The 23,089-nt window shown below is 42.2% G+C and overlaps 2 protein-coding genes across 2 annotated transcripts in view; one reads left to right on the top strand and one right to left on the bottom strand.

Annotated features, from left to right (window-relative positions):
* Nucleotides 1-23,089, top strand: part of LOC309550900 (3-galactosyl-N-acetylglucosaminide 4-alpha-L-fucosyltransferase FUT3-like) — a 1,045,386-nt gene that overhangs the window by 188,089 nt on the left and 834,208 nt on the right. The window lies entirely within an intron of this gene.
* LOC309550903 (antileukoproteinase-like) overlaps nucleotides 22,788-23,089 on the bottom strand; it is a 17,888-nt gene continuing 17,586 nt past the window's right edge. The window contains exon 4 of the mRNA XM_082251289.1: nucleotides 22,788-22,800. The gene's annotated coding sequence lies outside the window, so the exon portion shown is untranslated. The remainder of the gene's footprint in view (nucleotides 22,801-23,089) is intronic.

Here is a 23,089-nt window from a genome sequence, read left to right on the forward strand (position 1 = left end):
TGACATGTTAGGTGTCTTCTTGGCGTAACATCATCTTTCACATTATAAAATTGGGCTAACTTTACTGTTTTTTAAAAAAATTCAATAAAGTGTATGTTTTCCAAAACAATTGCGTTTAAAAGACCGCTGTGTAACATAAAATATTGCAAATGTTGCAACAATCATCTAGGGTCGCTGCAAATAAAAAAAAAAAAAAAATATATATATATATATATATATAAATATATCTATATCTATTTATATATATATATATATATATATATATATATACAGATATATTTATCTGTATATATATATATATATATATATATATATATATATATATATATATATATATATATATACTGTATATTTATAATGTTTTGGGGTTCTATGTAATTTTCTAGCAAAAAATGCAGATTTTAACTTGCAAGCAACAAATGTCAGGAAAAAGAACTGGCCTTCAAGTGGTTGAGTCAAAGTGTCCAATTTTTTTCTTTGTTATTATTTATTTATTTATTTATTTTTTAATTCATGAAACTGTTCTTCTTCCACAAAAATATACAGTGCGAAGTAAAAAATTGCTACACCCACCATTTTGTTCTATGGGGCCTCTTCTAATATACATATATATATATATATATACATATATATATATATATATATATATATATATATATATATATATATATATATATATATATATATAAATGTTTGGTGGTTCTATGTAATTTTGTACTATATCTTCGCTCCTGGGTTCCTCCTGTTGCACGACAATGCCCGCTCACATGTGGCGAGAGCAAGCGGCCAGTTCCTGGAGGATGAAGGAATTGATACCATTGAATGGCCCCCACACTCGCCTCACCTAAATCCAATAGGACATCTCTGGGACATTAGGTTTTGGTCCATCTAATGCCACCAGGTTGCCCCTTGTCTTTTTAGGAGCTCAGTGATGCCCTGGTTCAGATCTGGGAGGAAATACCTCAGGACACCAACCTTTGTCTCATTAGGAGCATGCCCCGACGTTGTCAGGTATGCATACAAGCACATGGGGGGGCCATACAAACTACTGAGTACTATTTTGAGTCGCTGCAATGAAATTTCAGCAAAATGGACCAGCCAGCTGCATCATTTTTTAGTTTGATTTTTGGGGTGTCTTTGAATTCAGCCCTCTGTAGGGTGATCATTTTCATTTCCATCAAGCAATGTGGCATCCTTTCATTCCTAACACATTACCCAGCCCATACCAGTATAGATCCTAACACATTACCCAGTCCATATCAGTATAGATCCTAACACATTACCCAGTCCTTACCAGTATAGATCCTAACACATTACCCAGTCCATACCAGTATAGATCCTAACACATTACCCAGTCCATACCAGTATAGATCCTAACACATTACCCAGTCCATACCAGTATAGATCCTAACACACTACCCAGTCCATACCAGTATAGATACTAACACATTACCCAGTCCATACCAGTATAGATCCTAACACATTACCCAGTCCATACCGGTATAGATCCTAACACATTACCCAGTCCATACCAGTATAGATCCTAACACACTACCCAGTCCATACCAGTATAAATCCTAACACATTACCCAGCCCATACCAGTATAGATCCTAACACATTACCCAGTCCATACCAGTATAGATCCTAACACATCACCCAGTCCATACCAGTATAGATCCCAACACATTACCCAGCCCATACCAGTATAGATCCTAACACATTACCCAGTCCATATCAGTATAGATCCTAACACATTACCCAGTCCTTACCAGTATAGATCCTAACACATTACCCAGTCCATACCAGTATAGATCCTAACACATTACCCAGTCCATACCAGTATAGATCCTAACACATTACCCAGTCCATACCAGTATAGATCCTAACACACTACCCAGTCCATACCAGTATAGATACTAACACATTACCCAGTCCATACCAGTATAGATCCTAACACATTACCCAGTCCATACCAGTATAGATCCTAACACATTACCCAGTCCATACCAGTATAGATCCTAACACACTACCCAGTCCATACCAGTATAAATCCTAACACATTACCCAGCCCATACCAGTATAGATCCTAACACATTACCCAGTCCATACCAGTATAGATCCTAACACATCACCCAGTCCATACCAGTATAGATCCCAACACATTACCCAGTCCATACCAGTATAGATCCTAACACATTACCCAGTCCATATCAGTATAGATCCTAACACATTACCCAGTCCTTACCAGTATAGATCCTAACACATTACCCAGTCCATACCAGTATAGATCCTAACACATTACCTAGTCTATACCAGTATAGATCCTAACACATTACCCAGTCCATACCAGCATAGACCCTAACACATTACCCAGTCCATACCAGTATAGATCCTAACACATTACCCAGTCCATACCAGTATAGATCCTAACACATTACCCAGTCCATATCAGTATAGATCCTAACACATTACCCAGTCCATACCAGTATAGATCCTAACACATCACCCAGTCCATACCAGTATAGATCCTAACACACTACCCAGTCCATACCAGTATAGATCCTAACACATTACCCAGTCCATACCAGTATAAATCCTAACACATTACCCAGTCCATACCAGTATAGATCCTAACACATTACCCAGTCCATACCAGTATAGATCCTAACACACTACCCAGTCCATACCAGTATAAATCCTAACACATTACCCAGTCCATACCAGTATAGATCCTAACACATTACCCAGTCCATACCAGTATAGATCCTAACACATTACCCAGTCCATACCAGTATAAATCCTAACACATTACCCAGTCCATAGCAGTATAGATCCTAACACATTACCCAGTCCATACCAGTATAGATCCTAACACATTACCCAGTCCATACCAGTATAGATCCTAACACATTACCTAGTCCATACCAGTATAGATCCTAACACATTACCCAGTCCATACCAGTATAGATCCTAACACATTACCCAGTCCATACCAGTATAGATCCTAACATATTACCCAGTCCATACCAGTATAAATCCTAACACATTACCCAGTCCATACCAGTATAGATCCTAACACATTACCCAGTCCATACCAGTATAGATCCTAACACATTACCCAGTCCATACCAGTATAGATCCTAACACATTACCCAGTCCATACCAGTATAGATCCTAACACATTACCTAGTCTATACCAGTATAGATCCTAACACATTACCCAGTCCATACCAGTATAGATCCTAACACATTACCCAGTCCATACCAGTATAGATCCTAACACATTACCCAGTCCATATCAGTATAGATCCTAACACATTACCCAGTCCATACCAGTATAGATCCTAACACATCACCCAGTCCATACCAGTATAGATCCTAACACACTACCCAGTCCATACCAGTATAGATCCTAACACATTACCCAGTCCATACCAGTATAAATCCTAACACATTACCCAGTCCATACCAGTATAGATCCTAACACATTACCCAGTCCATACCAGTATAGATCCTAACACATTACCCAGTCCATACCAGTATAGATCCTAACACATTACCCAGTCCATACCAGTATAGATCCTAACACATTACCTAGTCTATACCAGTATAGATCCTAACACATTACCCAGTCCATACCAGTATAGATCCTAACACATTACCCAGTCCATACCAGTATAGATCCTAACACATTACCCAGTCCATATCAGTATAGATCCTAACACATTACCCAGTCCATACCAGTATAGATCCTAACACATCACCCAGTCCATACCAGTATAGATCCTAACACACTACCCAGTCCATACCAGTATAGATCCTAACACATTACCCAGTCCATACCAGTATAAATCCTAACACATTACCCAGTCCATACCAGTATAGATCCTAACACATTACCCAGTCCATACCAGTATAGATCCTAACACATTACCCAGTCCATACCAGTATAGATCCTAACACATTACCCAGTCCATATCAGTATAGATCCTAACACATTACCCAGTCCATACCAGTATAGATCCTAACACATCACCCAGTCCATACCAGTATAGATCCTAACACACTACCCAGTCCATACCAGTATAGATCCTAACACATTACCCAGTCCATACCAGTATAAATCCTAACACATTACCCAGTCCATACCAGTATAGATCCTAACACATTACCCAGTCCATACCAGTATAGATCCTAACACATCACCCAGTCCATACCAGTATAGATCCTAACACACTACCCAGTCCATACCAGTATAGATCCTAACACATTACCCAGTCCATACCAGTATAAATCCTAACACATTACCCAGTCCATACCAGTATAGATCCTAACACATTACCCAGTCCATACCAGTATAGATCCTAACACATTACCCAGTCCATACCAGTATAGATCCTAACACATTACCCAGTCCATACCAGTATAGATCCTAACACATTACCCAGTCCATACCAGTATAGATCCTAACACATTACCCAGTCCATACCAGTATAGATCCTAACACACTACCCAGTCCATACCAGTATAGATACTAACACATTACCCAGTCCATACCAGTATAGATCCTAACACATTACCCAGTCCATACCAGTATAGATCCTAACACATTACCCAGTCCATACCAGTATAGATCCTAACACACTACCCAGTCCATACCAGTATAAATCCTAACACATTACCCAGTCCATACCAGTATAGATCCTAACACATTACCCAGTCCATACCAGTATAGATCCTAACACATTACCCAGTCCATATCAGTATAGATCCTAACACATTACCCAGTCCATACCAGTATAGACCCTAACACATTATCCAGTCCATACCAGTATAGATCCTAACACATTACCCAGTCCATACCAGTATAGATCCTAACACATTACCCAGTCCATACCAGTATAGATCCTAACACACTACCCAGTCCATACCAGTATAAATCCTAACACATTACCCAGTCCATACCAGTATAGATCCTAACACATTACCCAGTCCATACCAGTATAGATCCTAACACATTACCCAGTCCATACCAGTATAGATCCTAACACATCACCCAGTCCATACCAGTATAGATCCTAACACACTACCCAGTCCATACCAGTATAGATCCTAACACATTACCCAGTCCATACCAGTATAGATCCTAACACATTACCCAGTCCATACCAGTATAGATCCTAACACATTACCCAGTCCATACCAGTATAGATCCTAACACATTACCCAGTCCATACCAGTATAGATCCTAACACACTACCCAGTCCATACCAGTATAGATACTAACACATTACCCAGTCCATACCAGTATAGATCCTAACACATTACCCAGTCCATACCAGTATAGATCCTAACACATTACCCAGTCCATACCAGTATAGATCCTAACACACTACCCAGTCCATACCAGTATAAATCCTAACACATTACCCAGTCCATACCAGTATAGATCCTAACACATTACCCAGTCCATACCAGTATAGATCCTAACACATTACCCAGTCCATATCAGTATAGATCCTAACACATTACCCAGTCCATACCAGTATAGACCCTAACACATTATCCAGTCCATACCAGTATAGATCCTAACACATTACCCAGTCCATACCAGTATAGATCCTAACACATTACCCAGTCCATACCAGTATAGATCCTAACACATTACCCAGTCCATACCAGTATAGATCTTATCACATTACCCAGTCCATACCAGTATAGATCCTAACACATTACCCAGTCCATACCAGTATAGATATCCAGCATGATATTTTTCCCCATTGAGATCTGATTTCAAAGCGTTCCTTTAATTTTTGTGAGCAATGTATATACTTATGGTCAATGTTAAATGCTGGTTGCAGCATTTCCTCTGCTCCCAATTACTTTGTTCAGATTACTGATTCATTTTTCAAGCAGGGAATCCCCACTGTTCATAGAAGTCCTGTCCTGGGTGATGGCACTGCCACTTCCACTTCGCGAAGGTTCTTGTTCTCTTATTTACCTACAGTTTTAGTGTAATATTCTGTTTGGGGAGGATAATTTCTCATAACCCCCCCCCTAAAAGAGGGCTACCCATAATTCACTACTGCACCCCTGAGCTCCCCGTCCACTTCCTCCATCTATTGGGTACTTCACCTTCTCCCCAATGCAGCCTGCAGAGGCAAGTAAGTTCTCCAGTCTCTGGGGGTAGGGTGACCACATTTCTAAACTGCCATTCAAGGATGCCCCCTCTCCATCACCTTCATTACTATTCCCTCAGTTCCCTGTGTTACCTTTAATACTATCCCCTTTAGTAAGGTCCCTGAGTAGGATAGGAGCAGGGGAGGACCGGGCCAGGGGGGCAATTGCCTCCTGGGCCGCTCTGATGCCCCATAAAAAGGCTGCACCGCTGCAACGTTTCCCGGGCTCTCCCACTCCTCCTGGGAGCCACATCATCTTACGTGATGATGGAGAGTGGGAGGAAGCCGATGAACATCCGATACCCCAATCTAAATCTGCCGAGGGGATTGGGAGATCCATTGCCCGATCTCCTCTGTAGACCTCTGAACCACAAGTAGTCAGCTATGACCATTTCTTGCTTAGAGCTGTTAAAATCCTAGCTAGAAAACCCGAATTTACAGCTGATTGAGCACAGCCAGAGGGCAGGCCCCTAATGTCTCCCTAAAGAGAAGTCTCCTGCCTGGTGCTTTCCAATAAGGGGCTTGTTAGCTCCTATGGTTTTAGACCATAGTTTTTAAACGCTATACCTTTCACACAAACCAATCCATTTACACTTTTTGGGATATTGTTTTTTTTACCAAAGATATGTAGCAGAATAAATTTTGGACAAAATCTATGAAAAAAAAAACTTGATTTTACATTTTTTTTATTGAATATGTTTTATAGCAGGAAGTAAAATATATTTATTTTTTTGTTCGTTTTTTTTTTTGTTTTTTTTTTTTCAAAATTTTCAGTCTTTTTTTCATTTATACGATATAATAAAAAATAAAAAAAACCCAGAGGTGATCAAATACCAGCAACAGAAAGCTCTATTGTGGGGGGAAAAAAAAGAACACAAAGTTTATTTGTGTACAGTGTCACATGGCCGTGCAATTGTCAGTTAAAGTAACGCAGTAACACGTATCACAAAAAATGGCCTGGTCATGAAGGGGGGTATATCTTCTGGAGGTCAAGCAGGTTAACGTGTGTGAATAATGATCATTTTTGCTGTAGAGGAGAAGTGGTTAATAAATGTCTTTGCTGCACTTTTAACAAATGTCCACAAGATGGCAATAGAGCTCTGTGTCTCTTTAGCAGTTGAGTGCTGAGAAGTGGTAACCAATTAGTAACATAGTTAAAGATTTCTGGGTTTAAAAAAAAAATGCAGTCTCTGATTTCTAGTGATGGAGCGGAATGTACCTCTAAATACAGCCTGCATTTATTTTTCATATATTTCTGAGGCTAGGAAGATTCTAATAACTAATCTAAAGCAGATTTCCCAGAATGGTTTGGATCTGTTCCTACCCTGCATTACCTTTTCAGCTCTCGCTCTGGTGTCCCCTCTATAGGTGAGAGAGGTCATGGATTTTGTTATTAATGTTCAATGAATAAAGCCACGGTGACCAAGTGCAAAGGTCAAGGTGTACTGTTTTACCTATTACATGGTGCTGGTGGGTGGAGCCTTGTACATCAAAATATACAGAGCCGGCTCTATCCTCATATCAGTGACCAGCTATACAGTTGGGCTTAAAAGTTTTCATACCGTGGTAGAAATGGTGACATTTTGGGATTGATATTGAGAAAATGACTTATCGTGCCAAAAAACTGCCTTTTTTTTAACCACTTTACCACCGGAGGATTTTCCTGCTTTACGTCCAGGCCACTTTTTGCAACTTGGCACTGCGCTACTTTAACTGACAATTGCGCGGTCATGCAACGCCGTACCCAAACGAAATTTACGTCCTTTTTTTCCCACAAACAGAGCTTTCTTTTGGTGGTATTTGATCACCTCTGCGCTTTTCATTTTTTGCGATATTAATAAAAAAATAGCGAAAATTTTGCGAAAAAATTGACATTTCTACTTTGACAGTTAAAAAATATCCAATATATTCAATATTTGTCATATATTTAGGCCAAAATGTATTTAGCTACATGTCTTTGACAAAAAAATCCTCAATGAGCATATTTTTAACAGCTTTAAGACCGGAAGATTTTACCCCATTCCTGACCAGGCTATATTTTGCGATTCGGCACTGCCTTATTTTAACGGATAATTGCACGGTCATGCGACCCTGTACCCAAATAAAATTGATGTCCTTTTTTTTCCCCACAAACAGAGCTTTCTTTTGGTGGTATTTGATCACCTGTGCGATTTTTAATTTTTGAAAAAAAGAGCGACAATTTTGAAAAAAAAAAAACAATATTTTTTACATTCTGATATATAACATTCCCCCCCCAAAAAATGTAAAAATCAATTTTTTTTAACATTTTAGGCCAATTTGTTTTCTGCTACATATTTTTGGTAAAAAAAAATCATAATAAGCGTATTTTGATTGGTTTGCGCAAAAGTTATCGCGTTTACTAACTACGGAAAAATTTATGTCATTTTTATTGTTTATTTTTTTTACTAGTAATGGCGGCGATCTGCAATTTCTTTTGCGGGACTGCGACATTGCGGTGGACAGATCGGACCCCTGACTGACATTTTTTACACTATTGGGGGTACCAGTGACATTACTACAGTAATCAGTGCTATACATATGCACTGTTTCTGTAATAATGACACTGGCAGGGAAGGGGTTAACTTTATTGGTGATCAAGGGGTAAATGTATGCCTCATGCTTACTGACGTGTGTGGGGGGAGGGGATTGTGTGACACAGATCGCAGGTTCAGCTATGCTGAATCCTGTAATCTGTCCCTTCCTGTCACAGAGGAGATCCGCCCACTTTGTTTACACAAGCGGGCGTATTTCCTCACTCGATCCCCGACGATCGGGGAAGAGCGGCAGTGATCACCGCCTCTCCTCCCCTGGCCCGACTCCCGCTGTGTCTGAATACAGCGGGAGCGAGCCTCCGGCGGTGCGCGCGCTGCCGAGAGGGCGCGTTATCCAGCGATGTAGGTCTGCGTCGCCGGACGATAACGAGCCACTTTGCCGCAGTACCAACTCAGTGAGCGGTCGGCAAGTGGTTAAAGTTCACCTTTACAGAAAATATGTAAGGTGGACTTACACTGGACCCCCCTCCTCATCCTCCCTAGCAGGGCCGTCTTTAACACAGGGCAAAAGGGGTAGCTGCCCTGGGCCCAGTCATTGTTGTGGGGCCCATAGCAGCTGCCCCTTGATCCCGCACTGCCTGCAAATAGTTGACAAGAGGGAGGGCCCAAGAAAATATTTACTCAGGATCCAATCAGTATTAAAGATGGCCCTGGTCTCGCTGTACCTGAGTCCCGCGATTCCCCGCTGTCAGACACTGGGATGCTGCTTCACCGGTCCTGGCTTAATCACCTATGTATACCTCTCAGGGTGTACGGATAGGAGGCATTCCAACTGGTTAGCACCATCACATGGACGGTGCTGACCAGACTCCGTCTAGCCCATCCTGTTCGCGCTGGAGGAGAAAAGAGGAAAGAAATCCAGGAAGATTTCAAATCCTCTGACTTGTGAAGTGGTGTCCCGTGTCTGAAACCGGAGAACTCAGGTACAGTGTGATCGGGGGGCAGCGCCATCTTTAAAATTGATTGGACCCTGGGCAAAAAAATGTTTGGGCTCTCCCAAATCCACTTGTCTACTATTTGCAGGCAGTGCGGGCTCAAGGGCCCACAACGACTAGGCCCCAGGCAGCTGCCCCTTTTGCCCTGTGTTAACCACTTAAGCCCCGGAGGATTTGGCTGCTAAACGACCAGGGGGTATTTTGCGATTCGGCACTGCGTGACTTTAACGGACAATTGCGCGGTCGTGCGACGCTGTACCTAAACGAATTTGGCGTCCTTTTTTTCCCACAAACAGAGCTTTCTTTTGGCGGTATTTGATCACCTGTGCGATTTTTTGATCACGCGCTATAAACAAAAAAAGAGCGTCAATTTTGCAAAAATAGCAATATTTTTCCCTTTTTTTTATATGAAATTCCCCCCCAAAAAAATGTAAAAATCAAAATTTTTTAACATTTTCGGACAATTTGTTTTATGCTACCTATGTTTGGTAAAAAAAATCGCAAAAAGCGTATTTTGATTGGTTTGCGCAAAAGTTATTGCGTTTACTGACTAAGGGAAAGATTTTTGTCATTTTTGTTGTTTTTTTTTTTTTAATGCGTAATGGCGGCGATCTGCGATTTTTTTTGCGGTACTGCGACATTGCGGCGGACAGATCGGACCCTTGATTGACATTTTTGACACTTTTGGGGTTACCAGTGACATTTCTACAGTAATCAGTGCTATATATATGCACTGTTACTGTAAAAATACACTGGTAGTGAAGGGGTTAACTTTATTTGAGAGGGAGGGGCTGTGTGTGTCCATAGGGGCGTGATTCTTACTGTGATTGGCTGTGGCTTCAGCTGTATGCAGAGTGATCAACAGATCTACATAGTAGATCCATATGATCAGCTCTCATACAGAGGGGAGAATGACAGGCAGCTTGTTTACACAAGCTGCCTGACTTTCTCCCTCTCCCCCGCTGATCGCAGAGTGGCCGGCGGACATCGGGTCCGCCGGTCACACGCGCGGGGGGGTCCGTGACCACGCGGGAGCGGGAGCGCGCCTCCGGCGGCGCGCGCTCGCTCCCTAGACCCTCACAAGCTAGTGACGTAGCCCTACGTCACTTTGCCTGTGAGGGGCTGACCGCCGACGTAGATCGGCGTGCGGCGGTCGGCAAGTGGTTAAAGATGGCCCTGCTGGGGGGGATGAGGAGGGGGTCTATTGTCAGTTTACCTTACAGGTTTTCTATAAAGATGAACTCACCCATGAAGGACAGTGATCATATGAAGCCATTTATTATCACGTTGTGGTCTAGCTCCTTTTTAAATATTAAAGATAACAGAAATCATCCATCCTGATCAAAAGTTTTTATCCCCTGGAATGTTTGGCCTTGGTACAGCCACACAAGGTGACACACACAGGTTTAAATGATTATTAAAGTTTAATTTTCCACATCTGTGGCTTTTTAAATTGCAATTAGAGTATGTGTCAGTCAATGAGTTTGTTAGCTCTCACTTGGATGCACCGAGCAGGCTAGATATTGAGCCATGGGGAGCAGAAAAGAACTGTCAAAAGACCGGCGTTACAAGGTAATGGAACCTTATAAAGATGGTAAAGGATATAAAAAGATAGCCAATGTCAGGAGTGTATGCGCTCCTGCTCCATTATAGCTGCTGGTTCCAGCATCCTGGTTTTGGCTATGGCATTCTCCTTGTCTGTCTGTCCATCTGCAAGGTGATTAATGTGGCCAATCTCTGGGTGGAGACCCAACCTAATTTAAGCTAGCCAAGCTTGCAATCTTTTGCTTGTGATTGAATGTGTAATACCTGACCAAGCTGCCTGTTTGTCTGCCTTGCTCTACTAGATTGGGTTGGGGTATGACCTCGGATCAGATAACGGCTATTCTCTGAACTCTGCTTGCCTTTTATATGGACTGTTATTGAACTATTTTGCCTGTCTGCCAACCGCAAGTACCTGTTTGCTTTGCTCAGTTTGCAGACTACTTTCTGATAAAGATACGTTCCAGAAACTCAGTAGAGACCCTTTACCCATCTTTAAACCACTATTACATAGTATGGTAGATGAGGCATATAAGAAAAATGTGATTAAAAGAAAAAAGTTATTTGATTAGAGAGCATTATGTGAAACCGTATTTTTATCCCATTCCAAAAGTGCATAAAAATGCCACCTCTCCCCCAGGATGTCCAATTATTGCCAGTATGGATAGTCTTACGTGTTACATCTCTCAATACGTTGACTACTTTTTGCAGCCCATTGTAACATCTCTTCCTGCATATGTGAGAGACTCTACCCATGTACTGGACCTATTGGAACATTACAGATGTAGCCGGGTCTCAGGGCTGGCATTGTTCAAACTGTTATCTGTTATTAAAGTTCTGCAAAGACAGTGACTCTGGAATTATGGGAGATGTAGTCCGGGAGGAGCCAGGATCAAAGACTGCTGAGAGAGAGAGACTCTTCTCCCAGGGAGCAATGGGATGCACGGAGCTTGCTGGGAGTGTCTTTATAAAGGGGGGCAGGATTCATTCTCGCTCTCTTGCCTCGAAGACTGCGCACTGAAAGGAAGGGGAAGAGCTGCTGCGGATCGCAGGAGAATAGGCCGAGGCCTAGTGGCGGGCACCGGAGCGGAAGCGAGTGGTGTGAGTGTGTGGCGAAGTCTGGGTAGCGTGACCGAGCGGAAGGTTGCTGGCAGGCAGAAGGAGACGCTGAGAAGAGCAGGGCCTGGCCGCAGTGGAGAGCAGAGCTCCCGGTTTGGGTGAGAGACATCCAGTATCTACATCTGCATTATTTACAGACCTAGGCTGAGTTAGGGCAAAACTACCAAACTGTTTGCTTCAACAAGGCCATACTGATATAGAGTTAAACCACTGGACACTGCAGTTATACATATAGTGTGAGGTGGGTGTACTAGGCCTCAAGCCCTCTATTCAGTCTTAGGCTGTTAGTTGTTGGGACACATCAGGATCTGTTTGCCTTCATCTCTGTGGATTACAATTATTGATTGCCTGGGGTAATACAGTTCATCATCATTACCTTTATTGGATTACAATTACTTTCCTTGGATTGTTGGGTTTTCCTTGCCGGTAAAGACTAGTGAGGCCTCACTCTCCAGGAGACGTTTGCAATTCAGTATAAAGGGGGCCCCGTTATTACCCAGAGTGCACTCTGATAGTAATCCAGCATTGTTATATTGTGTGTTCTACATTAAGTTATTAAGTGTAGTTATTCTAATCTGTGGTCACTCTCTAAGTACATCAATACAATTTATTGGGTTTTAATCGTTGCTGAATGCAGTCCTCTAGCATACATACGCATTTATTTGTGTATGCATGTGTGGCCTGTGTTCCAGATCCGGGGTGCTCAACTAAACCTAAATCTTTGGTTGGGGATTCAGGATCTACGTCCTTAGTAACATTTGCATTATCTTTAATTCTGTTTGTACACTCTTGTTTATTTCAAAAGTCAAAAGCAGTAAACTGATTCTTCATTGCAATCCTTGTGATCTCAATCATTCAGAATGACAGAACAATTAGCATCAGTTGGGTCGGAGCAGGCTCAGGGCCGAAGAAATGAAGAGGATACCCATGCAATAAGCCACCTAATTGGGGTAGGGCTACACAAATGGTCTTCTGAGTACATGTGGTTGTCTTCGGAAATATGTTCTCTATATACATCAACCCCCTATATAGCAGGTATTGAAGCATTGAACTATTTTCTTTTGAATACTGATTATTTAAACCCTTTTCAAGCCCAGTTTATTAGTAATTGCACAGTGTTTGCATTGACACACAATTATTTTAAATTCCAAATAGCTCTTTTTTTACAAAAATCCGGTACAGCGATGGGAGCTCATTTTGTACCTATTTATGCAAATTTGTTTATGGGTTTTGGGAGGAGAAACACATCTATAGGAACAATCTCTTCAGCAAACATCTGGTTTATAATGGAAGATTCATTAATGATATTATTATCACCTGGAATGGTCCTGCAGATGTGATCCCTGTGTTCGTAGACTTCTGCAACCACAAACCATACAATTTTCGGTTCACATTTGTAGCAGATCCCAAGCATTTAGTATTCTTGGATTTACTGTTAACCTGGGATAATGGGGGCAACATCGTTTCCAAAACATTATGGAAACTGCTGTAAACTCCTGTTTACATTATAGGAGTTGTCATCTATCCAGTTGGTAACACAATATACCCATCGACTGAGTAGGAACTGTACTAATGTTTCAGATTACAGGAAGCAATGCACAGTTTTACACCAAACAATTTATGGAGAAGGGATATAAGGAAGAACTTAACCATGAAGCCTCAATTAAATACCTTGATAAGTACAATGGTGGTATGATCCCCAAAAATCTCAAAAGAGCTCTAGGGATATTTCTACAAAATGTATTACGAACTATAATGACCAACATTGGCAAATTAAAAACATCTTCCAAAAACATTGTCCCATTTTAGTATAAGATACAGCTCTCCATAACATCTTACCATCAAGGCCCAACACTGTCTGTAGTAGGGCCAGGAACATCAAAAGTTGTATAAACCAAATAATATTAAAGAAAAACAGCCCAAACATGGTGGTATTTCCTCTATGTTTAGTTTTCAGGGCACATATAAATGCAAAAATTCTAATTGTAAAACTTGTGCTTTTATAACACATGGTCAAAAAGAGTTTAATTATAAAAATGGGAACATTTACAAAATTAAACAGTTTATCACATGTAAAGAACCAAGGAGTTAAGTGAAAAACCTGGTGTGAGGGTCTAACACAAACACCGTGTTTGAAGTGGGAGAGATCCAGAAAGAGTAAAAAAGAAAACTGAGCATAGAAAGAGGAACTTAAAAGCCTGGGAGTGAGAGAATCACACGCCGGAGAAAAGAAAAAGGAAGGAATGCAGAAAGAGAAAAAGAAAATATAGGGTTGGCAGGAAGAGGGAAACAAAGGGAGATGAAAGGAAAAAGCAGGGGAACTAAGAAAGAGGTAATGGGGAGGGAAGAAGGAAAGAAGAGGAGAAAGTAAAGGGGAAAAGAGGAATGAAAAGGAAGGGGAGAGGAAAGGGGGGGGGGGGAAAGGAAAAGAAAAGGAAAAAAAGTTGGATGAAGGAAATAATATTAAAGAAAAGAAGAGATAAGAGAGAAAAATGGTTGAGGGCTAGTGGGATTTTAACGGTACTTAGATCAACGATGGAAAGACCACCATGTATAAAAATATATAAATTTTATTGTTCCATTAAAAATTACATACAAAATAAGGAGAAGAGATTATAAAATAAAGGATTGTACAGAACAGATTACCATCATAGTCATATCAATTACATACAGTTCTGAACATTGCAGGCAGTATAGATGTTATGCAAGCTCCGGTAACCCCAAACCAGGGTACCGGGCATTAACCCAACATGTTTCGCGGGTTTCAACACTCCGCTTCGTCAGGGGTGTAAGATTATACAATATATTGATTTGCCTTAGAGTTCCTGTGTAATAGAAATATATTATGAGAACATTGTAATCAACAGTTTTATACAGAGGAGTTATTTGCATGCACAAACACATACTGGTCCGGGGCTCCCACCACCATAACACATGCAGGGGTAGCCACCCAGTGAACGCCTCACCCACGGATGTGGAGGGGGTCATTAAGGTAGCGTGATTTAGATAATAAAGGTTATGTGTGACGTTGTCACAATACCTGTATGTGATAGTATCGGTATCTGGTAGCTCATGGAATGCCCATGGGGTTGTTTGGCCAGACAAAGTGGCACTTCTTTCTGTAGAGCATAAGAATATTTATGTAATACCGTAGCAAAAAGGGCCCTAGGTTTGCAAGGATTCATAGCTCTATTGGGATTGGAGCTTACCAAACTTTAGTTAGGAGTATACAAGTGTATCTATAATTACATCTGGATATCCCAAGTAGTTCTTTTTTGGCTCCAAGTTTGCATGTAAGCAATTATGGAGGGATATATAGGTTTTCCGGATAGAGGCTCCCTTTGAGGAGGTGAGAGGCACTTGGATATCTGTATGGTAAAAGGCAAGTTATGTATGAATTAGGAGAGCATGAGTCTAGGTATATGCCGATCTGTCATATTCAGAGAATTGCTCCCCAGCGCTTACCTCGTGTCTGGTCTGCTTGTGTACACCCCGGCATCTGCAGGGGAATTGTTCGCCCGCCACCTTATGAGCGTCCCCTCAACCCGGCGTGTGTGCGCACATCCGGGCGGAAGTGACGACATCACGTCGGGTCAGGTCTCTAACGGCGCTCGTCAATGCGCAGGCGCGCGCCGTGCTGCGTGATACTCAACCGCAAAAGCAGCTGTACGCAGCCACATGATCAGACATGGGCGGGGACATAGCCCAGTAAGTCTGTCAGTCCAGAGACCACACATCCGTTGGGAGTGCTGAGTGATACCGCCCCCCGCAGTTGGGTAGCGGGCAGCGAAGGACAGTGAATGTGCATACAAAGCTCCAATGCGGACATCAAATCCTGTATGGATGGGAAATAAAACATTGGAAAAATACAGCAATATAACATCATATACATATATGAACGTAGGACACCAATATTAGAAAAGCATTTGCAAAAAAACATGTGTTCAAGGGTATATTGTATGGTGCCGAGATTGTTCCCAATCATAGCGGCACCAGCAATAGCTAGTACTAGGCATCACAAAGAATTCTGTGTAGCCTGTCATATCAATAATTATTACAACATAGTCTAAATTTTGGTTGCTGATCAGTAGTGATAAATAGATGTTAGCAGATCCAGGGAAAAAGGAAAAATAATAAATATGAATATAAAGAAGAAAAAAACAGACATATATTGTTTGATACAATATATATAAGATAAAGCTGTTTAAAGTGATCCCTCGATTGAATGTAAGTCGAGGGAAACTCTCATGGTCCAAACTGGTCCCATATACATGTAGATCGCGGCTGCAACAAGCGGCCGTACGGATCCCTCCATGGGGGTCCCGGATGGTACCATGCAGAATACGAGGCATAATAATATGCCGCATATTCAGCCAAGAAATGGTTTATAAGTAATCATTTCGTTGATACCTGGGGGTTGTGTAGCGTTCAATGTTTCAATCCAGTAGCATTCTTTTTGAAGAATGCGTTTGTCCCAATTACCCCCACGGGGATCCTGGGGGATAACCTCTAGGACGAAGAATGATACAGCAGAATTGTCAAATTTGTGGTACAGATTAATGTGTCTGGTGACACTAGTTTGGTATGTGCCTCCCTCCGAATGATACACATGGTCCCCAATTCTTTGTCCTAGTTTGCGTATTGTCTTACCGACATAGTAAGAGCCACATCGGCAAGTCATTAAGTAAACCAGTCCCTGTGTGTTACAGTCAGCATATTGTTTAGATTTTAGCCATTGGCCATTGGGCAAGCGGATACCATTACCACTGTGGATCCAAGGGCATCTACTGCAGGATCCACAGGGGTATGTGCCTTTTTTATTACCCCAATGAGGGCTCTGAGTTGTATAGTGACTTTTAACAAGATTATCCCTAAGGGATGTGGCTCTTCTAAAGACTAAATCGGGTCTAGGTTTAACGTATTTATTTAGCGTGTAATCCTGTGTGAGAATAGGCCAATGTTTGCGTAGGACATCACGAAGAATTTCCTCATGTGCAGAAAAGTTTATCACATGTGGCATGTGACAGGAGTCACTTTGGGCTGGGGGCTTGTGGAACCCAGATTACCTTAGAGGGGTCAGGGAACTCCTTGTCCAGCTTCCCAGACCCCTCCTATGTGTAAGTCACCTTGTGTCTATTAGGGGCACAGGGTGACCAAGAACCCCCAGTTGGGTCTGCACTAATCAGACTCGCTGTACAATCACTCTGGACTCAGCATTTCATTTTACCCCTGTTATCCTGGGTTCTTTATGTGTGGTTTGTGTTGAAAGAATATTGTAGGAGTGTCTCATAGACCAGAGCTTGACACCATCTGAATCAAATAAATTTATCTTGGTCTCATCATACCACAGGGCATGGTTCCTTTATTCTATGTCTTTAATCTGCTTGTCTTCAGCAAACTGTTTGCAGGCTTTCTTGTGCATCATCTTTATAAGAGGATTCCTTCTGGGATGACAGCCATGCAGACCAATTTCATGCAGTGTGTGGCGTGTGGTCTGAGCACTGACAGGCTGACCCCCCCCCCCCCCCCCACCCCTTCAACCTCTGCAGCAATGCTAGCAACACTTATACGTCTATTTCCCAAAGACAACCTCTGCATATATGACACTGAGCACGTCCACTCAACTTCTTTGGTCGACCATGGAACCTGTCCTGGTAAACCACTGTATGGTCTTGGCAACCATGCTGCAGCTCAGTTTCAGGGTCTTTGAAATCTTCTTATAGCCTAGGCCATCTTTATGTAGAGCAACAATTCTTTTTGTCTGATACTCAGAGAGTTCTTTGCCATGAGGTGCCATGTTGAACTTCCAGTGAGCAGTATGAGAGAGTGAGAGCGATAACACCAAATTTAACACGCCTGCTCCCCATTCACACCTGAAACCTTGTAACACTGAGTCACATGACACAGAGGAGGGAAAATAGCGAATTGGGCCAAATTTTGACATTTTCACTTAGGGGTGTACTCACTTTTGTTGCCAGCGGTTTAGACATTAATGGCTGTGTGTTGAGTTATTTTGAAGGGACAGCAAATTTACACTGTTATACAAGCTGTACACTCACTACTTTACATTGTAGCAAAGTGTCATTTCTTCAGTGTTGTCACATGAAAAGATATAATAAAATATTTACAAAAATGTGAGGGGTGTACTCACTTTTGTGAGATACTGTATATATGTATGTGGATTAGCTGCTAAAGGGGAGGGGGGATTGTCCCAGCGTGTATATCTCTTTGTGCTTGTGTTTGAATAAACAGTTCTTATTCTGGTTTGCTCCAAAACTGGTATTGCCTAGTTCTTGGGGTAACTATAGCTAGATTCACGGGTCTCGTGTTCCAGAGCTTAGGAAGCAGCTTCTTGGTGGAGATACCTAGTCAGGGTGTCCGGAGTCCATCACATAAAAAAAGAGTTTAAGGATAAAAATGGGAAAATTTACAAGACTAAACAGTTTATCACATGTGACACCCAATATGTTGTCTATGGACTGAGGTGTCCATGTGGTCTTTACTATGTGGGTCGCTATGCAGTTGCCAGAGGGTGAAAGATACTGTTAGATTATGTCACAGAGAAACTTTCTGGATATTTACTCTCAATTCCATGAGCCCTGGGGGGGGGGGGGGGGGGATTAGAAGGCTTTAGAAATTAGTGCCATCCTTTACATTTCTTTGTACCAGTTTCTTTGTTTTCCTTTTACTTTTCTTTCTTTTTCTTTTTACTTTTCAGTAGGGTGACATTAGGCACGCTATACCATAGTAGGCAAGTTCACTGTGGGGGTTGCGGGGGCATGTGGGTTTGTATGGGGGGTGCACATGTGGGGAGGCTGCGTCTTCTTATGCGTGCTCTTGTACACCTCTCACACGTGCACATGTTGCCAACCAGTGTCCCCGTGCTTAGAGACATATATTGTGTGACTATATTGAACTATTTCCAATGCACATTCACATGGCTTACGTTGGGTAGTATACCATATGAGCTGGATGTGCAGGTTGTATCAGAAACTGTAGAAACCATACTATAAAAACTATAGAAATCATATAATATTTACTTATATCGTAATTATTACATATAACATTGTTATTCAATGATACTGTAGTGGTTGTAATGACCCAACTCAGTGTCATATAGGTAAACACATTTTGTCGGTAGCCTTGCAGTCTATTGCGATCCTACTGTGAGTTCAGATGTTTTTGTGTGTTTTTCACCACGATATAGGAATTATATTCATGAATTTACATATATCCATTATATCATTTTGTATAGATTTTTTATGAAAGAAGCATGCTGTTGGAACGTTATAGGCTTTTTTTTTTCTTCATACATAACATGCACCTACCTCTGTTAGAGGGATTTTTAATAGATGCTTTTAAATAGATGTTTGTAAAAAGTGATTTAAATGTATGTTCTCTTAGTCAGTTTAGAGGATAGGTTTGATAGCAAGATAACCGTTTGTCGTAGGCTCTGACGAAGAGGCTTAGCCTCGAAACGCGTAAGCCTTTCCAGCTTCATGGGACGGTACACCCTTAGATCTCGATGTTGACGACAATGTACCTATTTTGATATACTTTTATCAAGAACTCGTTTGTGAGTATTTTTATACCTTTTATTTGAATAAACCTTTTTAGAGGATAATGCATTAGGCCGGTGCACCCTTGTGTTTGTTTTGTCATAACCGTTTGTAGCACATAACATAGAAGGGGTTAATGTTAATGATAAGTGAATGCACGCCGCGATTGCACACTAAGTTGCCTTGCTAATTAATTAGTAATCATATGTTCCTTGGAGAAGCCTATTGTCTGACATGGAATGGGTTGTTAACCATATGAATGACACTGCTTATGGGCCCCCTTGAGACCATTGGGCAGACCTGAAGAAGGTGGCCCCGCCCTCTGAAATATGTTAGCAACCTTAGCATTAGGTACCAGCTGGCACTGCACGAGGATCACTTGGATGTGTATCCTCGATTCTCGATAGAGTCTCCTGGTGATCAGAGGATCCTTGTTGTGTGAGGGTGGCTTGTGTGCAGCCTGCAGGTGGCTGCACACCGATACACTAAGAACTTTGGCTGTCAGCTTACCCTGGATCCAGCCTTGAGCCCTACACATGGGAGAGCCACTACAGTTTTACATAGATGCTATTGTTCTCTGAACACAATGTGAGTATTTTATGTTACTTTGTTGTCTTTTAATGTTAAACAATAAACGTTGTTGCACTAGGAGCTGGTGCGCTCTGTCTTTTCTATTTAAGTTTTTGCTCAGTTTGCACCTGCCCTGGCGTGGTGGCCAGGCACTATAGCATTGTATATAAGTCCTGGGGGCAACCGAGTACCGGTAGGCCTGCTTACCTTATGGGAAGGGAGGGCTGCTATAGGTGAATGACCCAGTAACCAGCTATTAGTGTCTGACCACCTGAGTTTGGGGTAAGCGTGACATCCAAAGCTTTGAATGTGGCAGTCAGTACTGTTCAATCACTTATTAAGAAGTGGAAAATTCTTGGATCTCTTGGTACCAAACCAAGGTCCGGTAGGCCTGGGATCTCTTCATACCAAACCAAGGTCAGGTATGCCAAGGAGGACTGTAGCCACAACTGCCAGAAGAATTGTTCGGGATACAAAGAAAAACCCACAGGTAACCTCAGGAGAAATACAGGCTGCTTTGGAAAAAGATGGTATGGTTGTTTCAAAGAGCACAATACGACGATACTTGAACAAAATTGAGCTGCATGGTTGAGTTGCTAGAAAGAAGCCTTCACTCCAGAGTATAGTATGCCAGAGGCTGTAAGGCGTGTCAAGCTGTTGTCTTGCGTGTTGTACCCAGGCTTTTTTGTGGCATTGGCGCTTTATAGGCTTCTTTCTGGCAATCTTGTTACCCAGGTCTTTTGACAGTTCTTTTATGCTCTCGATGGGTCAGTATCTAACCTGCTTAATGCACACACGTGAGAGCGTGTACATGATGCCTAAACCCTGCACTCTGTACACAGCGGACTTCTAAACCCTGCACTCTACTTAGCACACCATAAACCCTGCACTCTGTACATAGCGGACTTCTAAACCCTGCACTCTGTACTTAGCACACCCTAAACCCTGCACTCTGTACATGGCACACCCCTAAACACTGCACTCTGTAAATAGCGCACCACTTAACCCTGCACTCTGTACATAGCGCACCACTAAACCCTGCACTCTGTACATAGCACACCGCTAAAACCTGCACTCTGTACATACCACACTGCTAAACCCTGCACTCTGTACATAGCGCACCGCTAAACCCTGCATTCTGTACAAAGTGCACCGCTAAACCCTGCACTCTGTACATAGCGCACAGCTAAATCCTGCACTCTGTACATAGCGCACCGCTAAACCCTGTACTCTCTACATAGCGCACCGCTAAACCCTGCACTCTCTACATAGCGCACCGCTAAACCCTGCACTCTCTACATAGCGCACCGCTAAACCCTGCACTCTCTACATAGCGCACCGCTAAACCCTGCACTCTCTACATAGCGCACCGCTAAACCCTGCACTCTGTACATAGCGCACCCCTAAACCCTGCACTATGTACATAGGGCACCGCTAAACCCTGCACTCTGTACATAGCGCACCGCTAAACCCTGCACTCTGTACATAGCGCACCGCTAAACCCTGCACTCTGTACATAGAGCACCGCTAAAACCTGCACTCTGTACATAGCACACCACTAAATCCTGCACTCTGTGTGTAGCACACTGCTAAAAACCCTGCACCTGTACGTAGTGCACTCCTGAACTCTGTACATAGCGCACACCTGAACCCTGCACTCTGTATGTACCACACTCCTGGACCCTGTACTTTGTACACAGCGCACCACTGAATCCTGCACTCTGTACGTAGCACACCACAGGATCCTGTGCTTGGTACATAGCGCACTCCTGAACTCTTCACATAATGCACTCTTGGTATTTATTGCCCCTTTAAGATCCTCCCACTGGTAGTGCAATTCTTACAAATAACACTGGCCCTGTGAGGACAACCATAATGCTGATGTGGCCCTCTATGAAATTGAGTTTTCCTCTCCCCCCAGCTGCTGTGGGGGATGTTTAAGGATGGAGAGCAGGGAAGGGGCTCGTAAATATTACATTTACTGGCCCTTTGCTTATCTAAATGAACCCTACACTGGCCCTTTGCATATCTAAATGAATGTACAGGTACATCAATTCATGTGAAGTGGTTAAAAATGAATTAGTGTGTTAATGAGGGGGGGAGGGGTAGGAGGAACCAGGGAACGTAAAATGAATTAATAAATGAATGCACAAGCTTGAGCAACAAAAATTTCAGTACACCAATCCTTGTCATGGATTTTAATGAGGAAAACACACAAAACACAACGGCAATCATACATGGGACACCCACATTTCATGTTATACACTCAGCTGGGTATTATCTGGAGGAACCAAATCTTCCCGTATTGCTCTGCAGCCAAACCTGGAAAAACAGAAATAGATGATAAGTAGATAGAAACATTTTCTAATCACAAGTGAGCATCTGATGCCATTTTTTTCTTTTGTTAATCACTTCCATACCGGCACTTTTGCCCCCCTTCCTGCCCATGCCAATTTTCAGCTTTAAGCGCTGGCGCACTTTGAATGACAATTACGCGGTCATGCAACGACTGCACCCAAACTACATTTTTATCATTGTTTTCACACAACTAGAGATTTCTTTTGGTGGATATTTTATTTTTTGCTTAATAATTATCCACTTAAGGACCGGA

Source organism: Pelophylax lessonae (genome assembly GCF_965119305.1).
Source record: "Pelophylax lessonae genome assembly, chromosome: 3".
NCBI classification, from domain to species: domain Eukaryota; kingdom Metazoa; phylum Chordata; class Amphibia; order Anura; family Ranidae; genus Pelophylax; species Pelophylax lessonae.